This window comes from Stegodyphus dumicola, chromosome 4 (genome assembly GCF_044657685.1).
Source record: "Stegodyphus dumicola isolate Sdum_Otavi_A_Nest chromosome 4, ASM4465768v1".
In the NCBI taxonomy this organism is placed as follows: Eukaryota; Metazoa; Arthropoda; class Arachnida; order Araneae; family Eresidae; genus Stegodyphus; species Stegodyphus dumicola.
The window spans coordinates 165,917,481-165,937,179 of NC_140771.1; the positions used below are offsets into that span (position 1 = coordinate 165,917,481).

A 19,699-nucleotide genomic window follows, 5' to 3' on the forward strand; every position below is an offset into this window, starting at 1 on the left:
CTGATTATAAGAGAAAAGTATGCGATTTGCTCTGCTTTTATTAGTAGATTAATTTCAATTAAAATCGTAATGTTCTCCCTATTTTCTCGCCCATGTACTTTTGACAAATACTTTCAGGCGCAAATGTAAGTAAATAGTTGAAAGTAAACGTAAGTACTCCTACTATACTCTTGGTTAACAAGTAGAGTCGAATACCAGCGATTGCTAAATGAAGGTACGTGTTTACAAACAACACACTGGAGAAAGTATTTAAGGATCACATAACCCTTCCTTAAATGACACGGAAGAGATGACGTCAGGTAACATTATATTTTATAGGACTCTTTACGCGTAAACAAGACGTTTACAATTATCCAAACTTTATTAAGGACGATGATGTAAATGAAGAGTAGAATTCGGAATTACTTGATTAGGTTGTCACAAGTCTGGCATGCTGATGCATTGCTGAAAGTCGTTTAATTAAATCTGTAAACGAACAAGGTAACTTATACACATACACAGCAACGCCAAGTATATTAAAACAGACATCAGGAAATTTAATTCAATTGCCTGTTTCATGATAGGTTGCAAAGATAATTTTCTCAATATGTAGTAATAATGAGGTACTAAATGATAATGTAAAGAATATCATCATATAAAGCTTTGGACTTAGAGGGAAAACTCACATTGTGTTTTTGAAATGTTTTTGTCATGCACAACGATAGGCGATTTTGGCAGTAAGGTAGAGAATATCGAATATATTTCAATTCTTTGTAAGTTCTATCTAGAGATTTCTCTTTATAAGTTATTGTACGAAAGGGAGCAACATTTATCAGTATCAAGACTCTTAAATCGAACTTTACTCCACGGATTGTACCACTAACATTCCAAACAGAGTATGACAGGAAACATGAAATTCCAACTGCACTCGCTGATTCTTTCTGATAGAGCTGTTTTCCTGATGATGACTCGGAAGACGCTTTATACTTAAAAGCACCTTTAGTGCTGAAGTTGCAAACGAAAGTGGCTCTATACAGCACCCTTCTAGTTTATACTCTAGAAGCGATTTTCTTACTTAATATCTTTATACTATGTTCTACTCTATGCAGGTCTACATGCTGTAAGAATTAAAAAGAAATAGCTAGCGGTCAAACCCACAGATCTACACTTCGATACTTTGCTAAAGTACACGATCGTACTGGATTAATCATCTAACTTCTTGACTCTTTTTACATAGTATGGATCCCTGCAGAGTATTTACATAGGTTTCCAATGATAGCAGTATCTTTACTCGCATACGGCAAACCCTGTCACTAAAGGATAACATCCTATAGATTGCATATTATATTAAAAGGCTACACAAGGTCTTGATGAATGTCTATGAAACAAAGGATTTTGTAAAAAAAATTTGTTAAGTACTGGTCCCTAAATTTGAACTCCTCTGCTCTCGCGGTATGTTGAGTCTTAAGCACATTAAGTCTCTTCAGAAAATAAGAAAATGGTTCTGACCACTGTGTAACTTTTCTCGTGAATATGTCCACTCTCATTAGGTATAATGAATTCTTTAAAACTTTTCTGCAAATCCTGTACAAAATTTCTGAGATGTATTTTATTCCTGTGAATGTCGTCACGAAAGCTATGTAAAATGAACCTGATCCGGTCATATTCCTCGTTTCATATAATTGCATGCATATTTAAATCGTACTTTAAACTCTTAGTTTTTCAGAAAAATCAAATTTCGCATGTAGATAAGCGTAGTCAGTTTGCTTTATCTTCATTCTTGTGCATATTTCAACCTCTTCTCTTTTTACTTTTCTACGTTCTTACTGGAATTAAACTAATGTCGAATTTACGAAACATGATATAGTCATGTCCTAACCTCGTAGCTGCAATGACGTAAATACCTTTGTGAAGTCTGGTACTATAGAAATGAAGAATTTGAAAATGTAAAACACAAATAAGCCAGAAAATATTCTGTTTTATTGGGACTTATCCCAGCTAATCAAAGCGTTATTTAGTCCTCCTCATGTGAAACATATATACGAGATAATTACCCTTAAAATCCTTATACGAAATATGAATCAGATTAAGCAGACAGTTCTCGTACATTTAACTAGATTTAATTGAACAAAGAACCATCAGAGTATTATTTTTATGGAAAACCTTTGCAGCAGAAATTCTAATGGTGCATGCAAAAATTTAGAATTCTTATTTGAGACTTCCTTTGGCAGGAATGGAGTGGAAGTTACATCATTCAAGAGACTGTTCATAGGACATATGTTCAAATTTCAAAGAAAGGGAAATTGAAGAAGTTACCAGGCAATGGTTTTGACTTTCTGTAAACTGAGTTTTATGGTTCTCATGCCAAAACAAGGAGATTCTGCGCTGAACGTTTTCACTTCTTTTTGTTTTATGTGTCTCTAATACTCATTTATACTGAATGTACTTTGGTAAAATGTCACGAGTATTCAAAAGACTTATCCTTCATAGGAAAACCCTTACTCAGAAACCGTTTCATAAATGACAAATGAAAAACAATTCGCATTCTGGCTTTTACACCTGATACTGTTATTTAATTATAAGGTTTGAAAGAAACCAAAAATCAGTGTTACTTGAAGCTTTTAGTGTAAACAAGTAAAAGTGTATGGAGCAAAACAGACCTCACTAAAGAATAGAATAGGTATTGGCCCAATGCACTAACCAGCTAGAGTTTGACATTTTTGTGAAGGTTTGTGACATTTTTCGCATAAGGTTCGATGGTGCTGGATATTATTAGATTGGTGCTGAATTGGATGAGTCTAAACAGCGGGCGTATCGTTACTCTAAACACATCGAAGGTAAAAGTTTGTATCGGAAGATTTGAATCAACTGCATGCTCTTTCTCCTGAGAAACACTAGAGTTTTATGTTTAAAACGGACAGGTGATAGACGACGGAGGACAGGGAAACTTGGTGTTTAACAAAGGTAAACAGGTATACGTCCCATGCGGATAGAAGATAAGTATGCTTGAATTGAAGACTGAATGCTAAAGGGAATGACGATCTGGAAAATTTCTTATATACAGTTTCGATTTCGTTAGAAGAATAACTTCGATAAACAGCAACGTCTTTCAGAATATTAAGTTCTTTGCCAAAGCGGCCGGAGAGTATACTGTTTAGAATATTGTTATAGCACAATGCGTGAACTTCTTTAAATAAATGCAATGCATTTTTGTAAAAGTTTTATTTCCTTCAAATGAAGTCTTATGTAAAACTTTTGAAAGGGTTTTGAGAGAGATTATTTCCGGATGAAAGAGTTTTTCTGGTAAAAGTAATATAATTCAAAAGGAGATTAATATTTGTGAAACCTTAATTTTAAGCAAATCGTATCTCATTTTCCTTCTGTCAGGATATTATATAGTCAACTGATAAAAAAAGCGAACGTCGACATTGAAGTTATGGTTATTTGTATACAAAGTTATTGTAGAAAATATTCCAACTAAATGGTATTTTTATAGAAGGGAAGAATGACATATTATGAACGTAATCATGCTCAAGATTTTGAGAGTTTTCTATATATACATAATATAAGGATAATATAATTAAGAATTACAGTAGTCCGGCATTCAGTTTTTTATCATATTCAATAACTCGACACCCCTTTTCATCGATATTCTCGCTGTACAGTGACAATAATACTATTTCATTGGCAAAATTCTGAAATGCTTGATAGTTTCTGTACGTGTTTTTATCATTTTCAGTTAACCTTACATCAAATGTTTTATGTTTACAAAGTTTGTTTATCACAAACTGAATATTATTAATTTTGCTATTTATCAAGGAATTATTGAAAACCTTAAATGTATGTAAAGGAATTTTTTACGCACTTGACTAAAATCTGATTGCAATGTCAAGGATACCGAGTTTAGTGGGCTACAAAAGATTCAATTTCCATTTCTTTGCTCGGAATTTTATTGCATTATTGGTGTAATTGGTTGGACACATGCTTGTCTCTGCTTGAACACATGCTTATCTTTGCTTGGACACATAAACAACGTACATGAATTGGAGGAATTTCCTCCAAATGTCGTGATTCAAAGTGCGTTGAATTTTCAGACGGAGAAAGAAATGTGACTTTTGTGTGTATCTGTTTTGCCATTAATGCAAATATTGATTCCATTTTCCTTTTGTTGTTAGGAAAAGTGAGCTAAATTTACAATTTCATGCTAAACATGTAGTGTAAAGGTATCTGAAGGCATAAATTCAGGTGAGCAGTGATTACAGTAACCATGAAAGAGATTAAAAATTGCTTAAATCTGTGAAATATGCATTGGCAAAAATTTTGAATGACTGGCAATGAAGAAGAAAATTCAATTAAGGTGTCACTCAGCATGAGATTGGTAAAACATGTAGTTTTAGAAAAAGAAATGACTACTCATCGTTTTACAGATCACTGTTTTACTTATTGTATATATATTTGAGAAAAGAGAGGAATCTATGAAACTGAATGGGCCACCCTACGACATTATATAATTTAATGTTAATCCGGCATATATAATACAGCGTCGGTGATTTCCGGAATGTGCCGGATTATCAAATTTCTGCTGCAGTTTGTTTTAGTTTTGTTACTAATTGAGACGTTTGTAAAAGTAGGTAAAAGTGATAAACTAGAACATATTTATTATTATTATTATTTCGGAAATTTGATGTTTGAATATTTGCACTAAGGCGTCTAAATTATGTATATATATAACAGGTATCCATTTATTAATGCGTTTGTAAATTCGCAAAGCGTTATTTCATAGTCACTTAATTTCAGATTATTTTCTGTAAGTCAGGAAGAAATTTCAATGAATCTAGATGAATATTGCTTATAGGAACTAAGCAAGAAACGGAGGCAGCCTTTTAAAGTTTAAGAAATAAAAGTCTAAGAAACTGCAGTCCAATGTTTTAGATTATATAACACCTGAAATGCATAGTCTATCAGAAAATTTAAAATAAACGTTTTTATTCATAAATATCTACTCCTGCCTTAGCTTAATATGCAAATTAAATTAAAATTGAAAGATTATGAATTCTATGCTTTGCTGAAACACAAACAAGAGCTTGTATATAATTCTCACAAGTAAGTACAGAAAAGCAAGGTATATGTTGAAATTTACTTTCTTTCCCAATTAAATGAAAAACGTTTTTGAATGTTAATGCTGGTATGCACTTTTAAATGAATAATTGCCATAATTTGTTGCTTAGCCTGTCTGAAAAGGTTTTTACGTATTTGAACTTCATATTTATTGATCCGTGCTCTTTATTCACCTTCTCTCTAATCAAACTTCATTGCAGCATAAATTTTAAATGAGAATTCAATAAAATTCCGTAATGAATAACGCACTTAATTTGTGAAGCACTAATTATACCAAGCTTTAACAAACATTTTCTGTCCTAAAATTTTTACAAATAGCTATGCATCTAATTACTCATGCAGTACAGCACAAGAATTTCTTTGGCTTTAAACGATAATTATCTTTTATTAATGTGTGAAAGCAGCCTTTCCTGAGCATTACACAGTGGTGCATAAAACGAAGCTTTGCTGTTGTTGTATATTCTGTAAGTCAACGAATAAAAAAAGCATTACCTACTTATTTTGTGCTTTCGTTTTGAAACGTGGCTTTAACAGCCTCAGTACTGAGCCCCCAACTGTTAATTCATTAAAGGGATGATTAATCAAGAAGATTTTAATCGTGCAAAGAAGAATGAAGATTTCCTGCGAGAAAAAAAGAATTGTGAGAGCGAGCCTAATTATTTTCAGTACATTATACTTTAACAATTGCTTGAAAATTGATGATTCAGTTATAAATATTTTAAGACATTTTATTCTGGATTTGACTGCCCCGTTTTTGGGTGATGGTTTTATGATCTCAACTATGTCTGAATCTTTTATCAGAGAAAATGTGCAACGGACACAAATGTTTAAATACTTTATTAAGCACTTTCAAAATTCTATAATAATAATAATAATGGTATAAATTCATAACTATTATTGTTATTATTAATTATTTAATTGGTTATTTAATTAGTGAGATATATATAATGTCTATATGTCTAAGGGCGAAGATACACTTCGCAGAGTAATTTTTCAGAAAAACTACCTGGAATTTACGATAAATGTAGGGAAATCTCTAAAATTCCCTTGCAATGACTTAATAGTGGGAACAGAATAAAAGATGAACAGTTAAGAGTTCCTTACTGTATGCCAGTTATGACATTTAGTTACCATATCATTGATAGTTCGAATAAACGTATTCATTATTTCATAACTATGGCAAAATTTTAGTATTTCAAGGATAATTTCATGGAGGGGAGCGTTTTAAAAGATGCCAGCCCCTACTTGTATTTTTAGGTGAAGAAAGCGAAAGTTTTTACACAAGTACTCTTTTCTACCGGTCTCTTATAATCTAAATTTATTAATTTCTGAAAATATATATATATTATTGTTCTTTTTTCACTTATTATCTCGAATATTTTAAAAATTATCAAAGAAAAATTATTTCTTTCGTAACATTCATACAAGGATGAAGGTAATTATCAAGAAAAAATTCCATTGTTTATTTCAAAAATAGTACTAAACGATAAGAAGCCCTTGGTAATCTATAAAGTGAGGACCGAAACGCTGTTTTAATAAGAAAGCAAAACTAATAGTTCTTTAAAATAAGAGTACGACCTTTATCTCATCGATATCACTAAAATTCTACATAATTACGGAGAATTTCAAACAAAGGTGTAAAGAGAGAACCCTCGCTTCTTAAAAATATTCATGTAAAATCAAGGGTAAAATTCTAAGCAACATTTATATTAAATTACCATCTGGCTGGCAAGTAACGCTTGGCTGATAATATTGCACAGAGTTACTAACTTGAAGTTTTCGGACCGAATCCTGCTTACTTCAGTATCCTTACATCCTTCTTACCAATTTTGTTATTTTATCGCAATTTAAAATCTTTTTTGACAGCAAGGTACTATAAGAAACCTGTTACGTAATTTTATTACATGCCACTATACTCTTTTGCAAAAAAACCTAAGCACCATGAAGGAAGTGGTTGTCTTTGATGAAATTTTATAAAATTAATCATTATAAAATTAATAAAATTAAACATTAATATAAAATATAAATATAAAATAGAATTAAAATAAGAGGTTTTGGTAGGCAATGAAGATTTTGGTAGGCAATGAATTAATAATGTTTTTATTTCAAACAATACCAAACATGGTATAATTTTATAATGTTTCAAGAGGCTAATATAAAATATAAATATAAAATAGAATTAACTTCACGGAGACAGTCCAGAGATATGCAAGCGGTATGTGGCCAGGCATTATCCTGTTGTAAAGTGGCCTCAGGATGACGTGACATGAAGGGTTATGCTAGCGGCAGCAGGTTGGTATCAACGTATCGTTGAGCTGTTAAAGATGCACGGAAGATGACTAAAGATGCACGGAAGATGACTAAAGATGCACGGAAGATGACTAAAGATGACCTGCTATCATAATAAATAGCGCCCTACACTATCACACCACTGGTTATGGCTGTATGCTTCTGTAAAACAAAGGCTGATTGGGACCGCTAGCCCCGTCCTCTTCAGACACGAACACGGTGGTAATTTGCTTCAAGAGTGAAGCAGGATTCATCGCTGAGCATTATACGATGCCTATCTGATGGCAGCCAGGATGATCGGCTGCGACACCACTCCAGACGACTCCACGGATGTTGTGGGGTCAACGGTAAACGTCTTAAAGGCCTCTGTGAGCGTAACCCGCCTCAGACAAGCGCCATGAGATGGTCGGCGGTACCACGGGAGGTAAAACACGTGGCTGTAGTACGTTGAATAGTCGACAATGATACCGTTGGGGCCGTTCGGGCCTGGCGAACTATCATCCTATCTTGCATTTGTACTTGCATTTGTACTCCTTGTAATGCCTTGCATTTGTAAATGCCTTGCATTTGTACTCCTTGGCCTTCCAGAGCCTTCACTTCGTCGGCAGTTTCCTTGAAGCAAACATTGCTGCCAACATTTTTGCACAGCAGTGTCTGTACGCTGCAGGTGGTGCCCTATTGCTCGGTATGACCACCCAGCTTCACGCAACCCTACCATGCGACCACGTTCGAAGTCGTTTGGTTGTCTGTAAGGTCTTCGATATCGCCGTAATGGCATCTTTAGTTACTTCTTTACGGAATTACAATGGCATCAACAAAAAAAATAAATTTTCCGCCTCTGTTACTGGTTTTATACTTTGCGAATTGCGTACTAGAAATGCGCGCTATAATCGCAGTTCCTGTTCATTTGCCTTGAAACTTTGATCATTTGCATGTTCGATCAAAATGATTCTGCGTACCAAATTTCGTCATGATCACAAATGCCCTTCTTGGTGCTTCGATATTTTTGCAAAAGAGTGTATATAATATGATAATGTAGGGCCTAGGTTTACATAATCATTGTTCTGATAGATGATACTGATAGTACTGATAGATGGAGATATTTTTCAAGAACACTACAAAAACAACGTTGCGTCTAGTAATATACTGCTAAAAAGATTGCTCTGAACGTTACGGATATTCTTACCAAGCAAGTAAATATAGCCTCCGAGAACTCATCTAGAATAGATAGAATAAGTTATTCAGCTTACTTTTATAATAAAAATAACTTGCTTCTTTTATAATACTAATAAACAAGTAAGCTGAAAATAAATCTGAAAATAGATTTCTGTACGTTACTTCGGAGAGGCGTTAAACATTAGAAGTTACAAATACTAAACATACGAAAGAAATTTAATCGTATACATACATATATACAGAAAATGTCGTAGCAAGGTTTATGGAATAGAACGTAGATCCATATTAAACAGGAAACTTGGCAGCCTTGTAATATTAAACATTCAACTTTATTTCAACTGACATTTTCAGCCACAGCTTACTTGGCACTATATTTGTGCCTATTCTAGAACATTTATATGTTTGATATTATTACGATAGGAAGAAAAACAGTGCGCCAGCGTCTTAACAGCAAGAGAGCTAAAAGCAAGAGTGCGCAATTATCCAATATGGCAAAGAGAAAACTTTAAGAGAAAAGTTTCAGTTCTCCATATTTTGAGTTCAGGTTCCAAGTTAGCTATATCATCAGCGTTATGAAAGCCGTGTGACATAGACTGATTTAGAAATGACTCAGTCCAGAAATGTTGTTACTGTTTTTGGAACAGAAAGGTGGAATAAAAAGCTATCGCTAGTTTAAATTATAGTTTTGAAATTTACATATTTATTTATCTTACATATTCGTAAGTGTATTGCTAATTTAAACAATAATTTTGAGGTTTGCATATATTTTACCTTACATATATGTACATATGCTTTTCAGTTTAAATTATGATTTTGAGATTTACATATTTTTTATCTTAATATGTGTACATATGCTTTTCACTTTTAAGACATCTCAAATATTTAATAGAACATAGCCTTTGAGTTTCACTATGTTTCTCATTTTGTTCATGAACTTTCTCATGTCTTAACATATGAGAAAATGCATGTGAAAGATTACTGTATGAGTTTACGCATTTCTTCCTTTCTTATAGCCTCCTTCCTATATGTGATTTAGAAACTTATATTTTATGGTTGCAGCATGAAAGTATTTGTATGGGTAACAAAAGCATAGTGAAAGCTAAATGAGAAGAATTGAAAGCAGTAACTCTAACCATTTTCTTTGAAACATAGGTAATATGAAATGACGTTGTAGGAAATACAGGTAGTCCTAAAAGTTATTTAAACTATCAGCATCTTCCTCTAAAGTTTCCTTTAAGGAATGGCTTGCACTATATAATTTTACCTTCTCGATTTTGAACAGATAAAATTGCTAAAATTGTGTGGAAATATTCAAATGACTACGGTAATTAAAGGTGTTATATTTCGCGTACTGGTAATATTTTCAAGACTATAGGTTATATTCTTCTAGATTCTTTCCTTTCTTCGTTGGTCAGTTTCAGAATCATAATCCTGTCCAGGGTTTATATTTTCTTAGCACGTGACATCGCCTGTTTAGTGAAAATAATACATCATTTGCAATGAAAAAGTAAAGTTCCTGAGCGCACGGGATCATCTTGCTTTGTTGCGTGCTTTGACACTCAAGAAACAGGTTAAACATTCTATAAAAAAATTAACAAATCACATTCATTCTCCAAAAAATTCTTAGCTACTTTTCAGGTTCACTTTCAGTCAGTTCTCAATATTATTATAAACATAAAAAAATTCCAAAAACATTATTACCTAAACAAAATAGGTTTCATTGAATCGCATATATAGAGCTAAACATATCATGTTAATTGTTCACTGCCTACAACAGCAGTAATTTGTGTTCTAATCATTTGAATAAAAAGAAAAGAAAATACTTTTCCTCTTTTTTAAAAACATAAAGAAAAGAAATACTATAACTTACTATTAATGAAAGATTCATTACATCTGTCCGATTAAAACCGAGACGTTGCGAAGCGTATTATCAAAACGTTTCCTAGGCATTAAATTTCCCGGCACAAATTGCAGTGGTTTCTGACTAAGCCATTTACACTTGGAACTCCAAAAATGGGCCAAACTTTAGCTCTTTTTAGTTTCTGTTTTAAAAAGATGTGTTGCCACTGACGTCATTCAACGATTTCACTTATTGATAAGCAGTAAATGAATATTTCGAACTATTGCATAATTCTCTTGAGTTAAAAGGTTGAATACTTTCCAATGCTAATATTTCATACCATAGTTTATATCTGCATGTAGAAAAGAGAAAAGTACAAGGGGTGTACGTTCACCAAATAATATGTTCTGAAAGTTTATATATCTAAATGAAAAATTGTATTTACTATAAATTGCTTAACCCTTTTCGGCACGCTACCTTTTAAAGTCGGAGTTTTGATTTAAAAAAAATGGTAGGCTGTCTAATTAGGCCTAGAGGAGTACACAAGTAAAATTTTGTGAATATAGTTTGTGAATATCGTTTTAATTCTGTGGGTGTGCCCAAAGTGGCACACTTATTGAATAGAGCTTCTAAAAGAGTGCTGAAACGAGCATTGTTGTCAATGAACTGACCGATGAGATGCATGGAAACAAAGAATACAGACTCTGACTTGTCCTAGATTCTCGGTGAGCCCGGTCTGGGCACACCTAGGGTTCGCCGTTTGATTTTAGGCAAGATTTCAAGGTAAAAATTTAAAACTAATATAGAATACGGAAATTAGCATACAGCGAAAAAAAACATATTCATTTCTTTTCAAACAATTCCTTTTATACCATAAAAAAAATCTGGAAGATTTCTTTGAAAAATGACGGTCTTAAAAAACTAAACATGGCTAAAATATATGGACTGGTTTGTCTTGAGCTGCCATCTGCTATAAATAAAGAAGGTTCAGAGTAACCTATAGTAACCTATAAATCCTTTTTCGTTCAATATTTCTGTGCGTACAGAAGGACATTTTTAGGTGTGTCCAGACCGGACAAACTGTGCCGCAAAGGGTTAAGGGGTTGTGAACAAATGACAACAATGTATAAACTGAGAATTAATATTTACATTTGCCCAATGTAGAATTATTTTAATTGCTCCTATTTTAAAGTTTAAATAATCTACTATAATATTATTTTACTTTAACTGATATATTTAATTTCTAATTTAAAAAAAAAAATTCTGAAATATTTCATTTTATTATCCGATACGAATTTAAACTTGAAACTTTTTATTCATAAAAAAAACACCTCTGTACTTTTATTTTTTAAATATAATTGGTCAAAACTACAAATTTAAAAAAAGTAGAAAATACATTGTTTAAAAGTTATAAACAGTTTATACCTAGTCGTGTATCTTTTTATCCTGTTTTTATATGCTACAATGACGCTATTTTAATGCATTATTTTCTAGGACCTGAGGTCACAAAAGCCGGATGATTAAGACCATTGACCATCAGTATTAGGAATTTAGACAAATCCAGATGTACGGGAGCGCATTCTCATTTTCTTATCCCTATAGGGTAAACAATTTCTAGACGTGGATTTGCGGAACGTAGCTTCACATATACGTGCTATCTTAATTGTGTCCAATTAATTCTCCAACGCTAGAATTTCCTTTATACGCAGTTCAATGTTCTTCAAATTTGAATGCTTATTAAAAGCAGCTCTGAGGAAAATTTATCAACAATTTTAAAGAATTTCCATTGATTAAAAAGCCAAAAAAAGTCTTACAAATCCCAAAAACAATTGAAAGCGAGGAGTTTTCGAATATAGAAAAGGGAGAAATAAAAGAATTAATCGAGAAATGAAGAATGAAGAACTGGAGGATTTTATATCGCCATCGGAGAGTAAAAGCAGTGATAATGAACAGGACGACAAATCGCCTTTAATTTACAAGAAATTAAATTCATTGTTAAGAACACGGCAGGAACTGATTTTTCAATGGAGAGTGACCCAATTCAAATGAAGAATGCAGAGAATAATTTATTAGAGACATTTAAAACTTAATGTTTCTTAGAGCGAAATTTTGAAAGAGCTGCGTCAGTCATTGTCTCAAGCAACTATCACCAGATTCTAAAAAAATAGTTTTATCTCTTGCTTTAATAAAATTCCTTTCAATTATCTTATTTTTCGTGTTTTTCTTTTTAATTACAACGATATTTAGGGTTGTTTCATACTCAGTGAATCTGGATTTTACCTAATGCATTTTTCACATAGAAAGTTAACATTGACGAAGGCGAACCTTCTGTACGCGCAACGTATTAATGACGTAAGCTATGCGTCTGATAAGGGCTTACTGAATGTAACGTGAATCTGAGTTATGGCAATGAACGTTGTCTCTCTTCTTAGAGTTTCTCATTACAATGTGAGTACGAGATAGTTTATCTTCACCCCTCCGGAGGCTTCCCTAACCACGAGACTTACCTTCTTATAGCCCTTGTGTTCCCATCTTCAAATACCCTAACCTAGCGTACGCTTCTTTAAGCAAATAGCCCTCAAATGCTTTGACTAGTTAAGCAGGCATTCAGTATATTGGTTCTCACTGTATATCATATACTGGCAGACTTTTTATTATTAATAGCGTGATAAAGGTTTTAAAAATTAACGATGGTGAATAATTTTAATTTTTTGAGAAAAATCAAATTAGTAATATAATTTTATAATAATTTTGTTCTAATAATAAATAAAAAAATATTTAACGTGATAAAAATGTATATATTTATATAAAATAAAAATTTTACTATTATGTACATACAATTGAAGAAAAAACCAATTAAAAAATTAAACATAATTGCTAGCATATACATAAATTTAATGTAAAATTTGCTGTTGGTAACTCTTCTACTAATTTATTATCAAGGATATAATTGGACTTGCATGCTCTTAAGCCTTTACCTAGAATGTGCATCTGTAGGTTTGTTGGTATTTTAGTTCTTAACATATTGCTGCGTACGCACTCGTTCTTAATGTATTAATGCACACAGAACCGATGATAGCTTAAAACACTATATTACCAAACAAAACACTTCACAGCTATGGAGCTTTCTACAAAAATACTAGTACAGCCCTTCTCAGCATCGCGCAGTACAATAAGTAGTTATACTTAAACTACTAAGAACATTAAACACAGCGCAAAGCAAAATGTATCGCAAAAGGTGAAGCTGCTAAGGAGATCTCTCATTACACTGAACTCAATACTCTAAACAGAGAGCTGATGTTCTCTTCAGACTTATATAGTTTTCCACCAGTCACCGAGAACTATCTAGTATCGTCCATTTCTAGAAATTGCCGTAAGACATGTACGATTAAAGCTACATCTAAGAGCACGATACAGTTACAGTTACGTATAGCGAAAAATTACAGTTATTCAATTACAGTATCATTTATAGATATGCGGGGATCGGATCACAATGTTGCCAATTTTGGTGACTTTTGACAATTTCTCACAAAATTTGGAGACAAAAATTAGCCTCCCAAACCGTCGCTAGCTGGGCGATATCTCCCCGATTTACATACATAGCCATTTTTTTAATATTAAATAACATGCCCCGTAAACTTACTTTTTAGGCACAACTTCGACTGTTCAGATTTTCATGTTACATTGCGCAAAAGATACTATAATAAACATAACTTCACTAAAATTATTTATATACATACAAAAATTCGTAACTACATTATATTTTAATACAAATATTCACAACTAAAAGTGATACATGCTTTTAGTACGTATGAAATTTAATAAAGGTTTAGCCTCCGCTGCTTGCAGATTCTTAGAAATTTATGTATTTACTTACTTATGACAAAAAAAAAAAAAAAAAAAAAAAAAATTAAATTCTTAAACCTTACACAATTCTAGCTACTGCAACTGCCCATCAGGGTTGAAGTAACAGGTACATTTTCGATTTTTAACCTTTTTACTTCGATTTTTAACTTCGATTTTAATTAAGCTGGTACAAAAATTCATTGTTTGTGATAGCTATCTCTGGTTTAAAATGCTAATATTAATGTAGCATTTGAAGTACCAATGGTACCAATCTCGCTATATAGGTCATACAAACTTTGCCTTCTATTGTTTCATAGTGTCTTCAGTGCGATGGAACTCGTAAGCACTGAAATTTTTTGAGTTTATGGCTCGAATATTTTAACTCCAGAAAATAAAGACAGTAAAAATGTGTCAGATTCTAAAGAAAGAGCTTGTTGAGAATAAATCTTGAGAAGAATTCGGTTCGCTTTGGCAATTTTCAAATCCTTACTTAATGAGAGTTTCGTAAATAATGACAAGGATTCGCTGAATGAAGGATAAAAAATAGTGCGAGCTTTTAACAACGTACGGAACGTCTCTAGAAATTTCTTAACAGCCAAACTAATTTCGTACCTTTAATTCGGAGATTTTTCTGCTGTAGAATGAATCTAATTCGTTAACTTGTCTAATCCCAAATCAATCTACTTGGCTTCTTTCAGTAAGCGTTCTTGAAATGGAAAGTAAATAAAATAAAAAGTAAATTCTAACTGTGTTACTATTTATATTGGATTTTTGCTTTCCTAATAAAGAAATAAAAATACATATTGTTGCGTGCGTACGGGTTCGTTATGAAATGAATGCACAAGTCCGATGAAAAATGAACAAAAATTTATTATTATCACAACAAAAATGCTTAAATTTTCTCAAATTATCATGCAGTATTACAATATTTCACAGTAGTTATCTTTTAACTACTCAAATGTTCGATAGAACGTAATTCAAAACAGCTAAAGAACGCTAATCCGCGAATTCGCTACAATCAACAACAGTAGTTTTCTAAACAACAACAAACTAAGCAACTACTACAAACTGAGATGTTTTCCTCCTTTTATAAGATTTTAAAATCACGCGCTAGAATTTTCCAGCACTTTCTCGAAATCAAAAAGAGATATTTATTTATTCGACGCACGCGCTTTGTATTTTTAATTTTTCCGGCTTAGCTTTCTTTTAATATTCGTCACGCGCTGCACTGCGCGAGAAATAAAACCATTTAATTTATAATTGAACTAACATTAGCTTTTTAAATACCAAATTCGTAACACTGCCCCCTTCCCAAGGACTGCACGTCCCGGGCAGTGCAATCCCTGGACAGGAAGCTAAACTTACAACTGTGGCATAAATGCAACTGAGGCATAAACATTACATTACAATATCAAACAATATAAACAATAAATGCAATAACTAACTTAAACAAATCAAATGCTATCAAATACTAAATACAAAACAAATACTAAATAAAAATCAAATACTAAATACAAATCAAATACTAAATGCAAATCAAATACTAAATACAAATCAAATCAAATACACATTTATAAACAAAAAGGACCATGGTCTGATACTATTTACAATTATTTACATTACGTACTATGGCCATAGTAATGAGCTAACCTGTCGTAATGAACGACTTTAGGTTTAGAGTTCGAAGACTTACGAATCCGAACCACGACGTCATTCAGTCTTTTTAGGACTGTATACGGGCCATCCCAAGGTGACTGTAATTTCGGACAAAGTCCTTTCCGTCGAGTCGGATTCCACAACCACACCTTGTCTCCTTCGTGGAATTGATGTTCAGTAGCTCTTGTGTCGTAGCGGGTCTTCATCTTCTCCGTCGCCAAGTTGACTCGCTCTCGTGCAAAGTTGTGCATCACTTCAAACCGGGCCTGGAGATCTTGAATATATTCCTCAGACGATGAAGGAGCATCCGGAGGGCGACCAAACAATAGATCACAAGGCAGACGAAGGTCACGACCGAAGAGCATCTGTGATGGAGAATAGCCGGTAGTCTCGTGGACAGCACTGCGGTAAGCCAGTAAAAAGAGTGGTAATTTCTTGTCCCAATCCTGTTGGTTTCTGGAAACCACTAATGAGAGGTTATTAAGGATGGTTCGATTGAACCTCTCTACCATGCCGTCCGACTGGGGATGCAATGGCGTCGCTTGAGTTTTGTCAATGCCGAGTAGTTTGCATAGTTCTTTGATTAGCAAAATTCCTTCCCTGATCGGAATGTAACTGAAGAGGCACTCCGAACCTGGAAATCCAGTGCTGTATCATTACCTCAGTTACTGTGACAGCCTCTTGATCAGGAATAGGATAAGCTTCAGGCCACTTGGTGAAGTAATCAATGACAACGAGTATGTATTTGTTGCCATCAGCAGTTCGTGGCAGAGGTCCCAGGATGTCAAAGGCGATACGTTCAAAAGGCGCCCCTACGTTGTAACGTTGCAGCTTGCCTCGGCTGCGTGTCCTCGGTCCTTTCCGACCTGCACAGGCATCGCAAGATCGGCACCACTTTTGCACGTCATCCTTTGCATTATTCCAGTAAAAGCGCTCACGAACTCTCTGCAAGGTCTTCATTATTCCAAAGTGACCTCCAGTAGGGGTGCTATGTAACTCTTTAAGGACATCAGGAATGCGGGATCTTGGAAGTATAAGTTGCCATCGGAACGTCTTCCCATCATCCGATTAAAATTTCCGGTATAAGACGCCGTTTCGAATGTGAAGTGAATCCCAGAGTGCCCAATATTGTTTGGTTGTAGGACTACAGATAGAAATGTCCTGCCAGGTAGGTTTTCTGTTTGATGACTCCATTAAATCAATTATGGGTTTAATGTCGCGGTCTTTCAGCTGGTCTTTCCTGACTTCATCATCACTCCACGGTTCTCGATCAGCCGATGTTGATATTGTAATTTGTCTTGCGACCGGAGTCAGCAGCTCGTATTTCGTTTCCACCCTGGAACAATATCGGCAGCTTTCTTGGCAAGATCTTCTAGACAGGGCGTCGGCGTTTCCGTGTGATGATTCCTTACGATGACGGATAGTGATGTCATATTCTTGGAGTCTCTGTATCCACCTGGCTATTTGACCCTCAGGATTCTTGAAATTTAAAAGCCAGGACAATGATGCATGATCGGTGCGGAGCAGGAATTTTCTGCCGTATAGATAGTGATGGAACTGTTCTACAGCTTTGACTATGGCGAGCAACTCTTTCCTGGTGACACAATAATTCCTCTCCGGTTTAGACAGGCACTTGCTCCAGTATGCCACTACACCTTCTTGGCCGTCTATTTCTTGGGACAAAACAGCACCAACACTTTCATTACTCGCGTCGGTGTCGAGAATAAATGGTCGGTCAAGCTGAGGATACGTCAGGATTGGAGCAGATGTTAAAGCCTCTTTTAAATTGTTAAATGCATCCTCGCATTCTTTTGTCCACAAGAACTTCTGGTTGCTCTCTGTCAGCTTGTGTAGGGGTCTTGCGATGGAAGAAAAGTACTTCACGAATTTCCTATAGCAGGTGCAAAGCCCTAGGAAGCTTCTCAGCTGATGGACATTTTCGGGACGTTTCCAGGATTTAACGGCTGATACCTTTTCAGGATCCGTGCGCACACCTTCTGCAGAGATGACATGTCCCAGGTAAGTCACTTCCTTTCGGAACAATTTGCATTTAGCGGGACTCAGCTTCAGATTGGCTTCTTTCAGTTTCTGAAGCACCTTCCTAAGATTTTCTAAATGTTCTTCAAAACTCTTTCCGACGATGATGATGTCGTCCAGGTATATGAGGCAGGCTTCGTAGGAAAGGCCTTTCAAAACAGTTTCCATAAGACGTTCGAATGTTGCCGGCGCATTACACAGTCCAAACTGTATGACCTTGAATTGCCAAAGCCCTTGTCCCGTAGTAAATGCCGTCTTTTCTCGGTCTTCAGGCTGTATTTCTACCTGCCAATACCCACTCTTTAAATCAAGTGTTGAGAACCACTTGCTTCCACAAAGAGTGTCTAGAATGTCGTCAATTCTAGGAAGAGGGTAACTGTCTTTCTTCGTAACCTCATTCAACCGGCGATAGTCGACGCAAAATCTTGTTGAGCCGTCTTTCTTTCTGACTAGGACGATGGGAGATGCCCATGGACTTACTGAAGGCTCGATGACATCGCTTTCTTCCATATCTTTTAACAATGTTCGCACCTCTTCCTGTTTAGCGAACGGTAGACGTCTTGGATGTTGCTTGATCGGGGGATGATCGCCGGTATCTATTCTATGTTGTGTCAAACTAGTTCGACCCACGTCAGAAGACGAGCGGGAGAAAACAACTTGAAGATCTTTAATGACGCGATCGGCAGCATTCCTATCTTTATCGTTTAATTGCGTATTCTGCAATAACTCCGATGTAATTCTCTCTGAGGACACGGATTCTTGGATGTTACTCTTTCTTTGAACGGTGGTTACTGGAGTACATGCTGCAACCACTTCACCTTTCTTAATAATTCTCCCCTTCTCAGTTACATTGGCGACTCTCACCGGGATAACCGTTCTGGATAGGTCGACGAGTGTTGAGGCTACTAGTACTCCTTTTGGGCTATTACAGTTATTGGGATATTCTATGATGCCGTAGCGGAAATTTCTGTTTTCGGCTATGGATCCAGGAAGTAAAATTTCTGTTCTTGCCGGTATTGTGATATTGTCTTGTGCTATGATTTTATGGACAGATTTAACTTCATCATTGACTCCAAATAACGCTATGTCCTCAGATGTAGAATGCAATTCGCTATTTTTAAAGTCCAAGGAAAAATTGTATTTCCTTAGAAAGTCCAATCCGAGTATGCAAGAATCAGTGATCTCTGCTACATATGCCGTGTGATGGTAAGTGGCACTTCCAAACGTGATGTTAGCATTTACTTTTCCATCGATGTTGATCTTCTCACCGGACACAGTCTGTAGGGTAACGCAGGGTGGCGTCCAGATAAGTTTGCTTCCCAGTTGTTGAGCCAAATCTTTTCGGATGATGGTAACGTTGGCTCCTGTATCTATCGTCATATTGCAGGGAACTCCATTAATATGTCCTATTATGAAAAGTCCATTACTGCCGCCTCTCACTGCAGAAATCTGAAGCGCTTTAAACTGGGGCTTTTCATGATCTGGCAACCTCCGCCCCGCGAGATGGCCACTAATTAGTTTCCCTGCTGTTTGTTAGGAGCGGTCTTAGCATCCGTGCCCTGGGGTGTTCTGCAGTTTCGTCGTATGTGTCCTTCAGCACCGCAGTTCCAGCACTTTACGGTCGGTTTCTTGTCACCAATATTCTGTCTCAAGGCGTTCAGTTGTCTAGTTAAATCGTCTAGACGAGCAGTCACTTGATCCCCTGGCTCCTGGACTTGAGCAGCTCTGACTGGATGGCGGTCTCGACGGGTGGCTTGC

General features: G+C 35.1%; 1 protein-coding gene across 3 annotated transcripts in view; it reads left to right on the plus strand.

The window, feature by feature from the left end:
* The window catches only part of LOC146997746 (uncharacterized), a 42,963-nt gene extending 30,352 nt beyond the window's left edge, over positions 1-12,611 (plus strand). For all 3 annotated transcript variants that reach the window (XR_015040823.1, XR_015040821.1, XR_015040822.1), the window contains one exon: positions 11,897-12,611. The gene's annotated coding sequence lies outside the window, so the exon portion shown is untranslated. The remainder of the gene's footprint in view (positions 1-11,896) is intronic.
* The last annotated feature ends 7,088 nt before the right edge of the window (positions 12,612-19,699 follow it).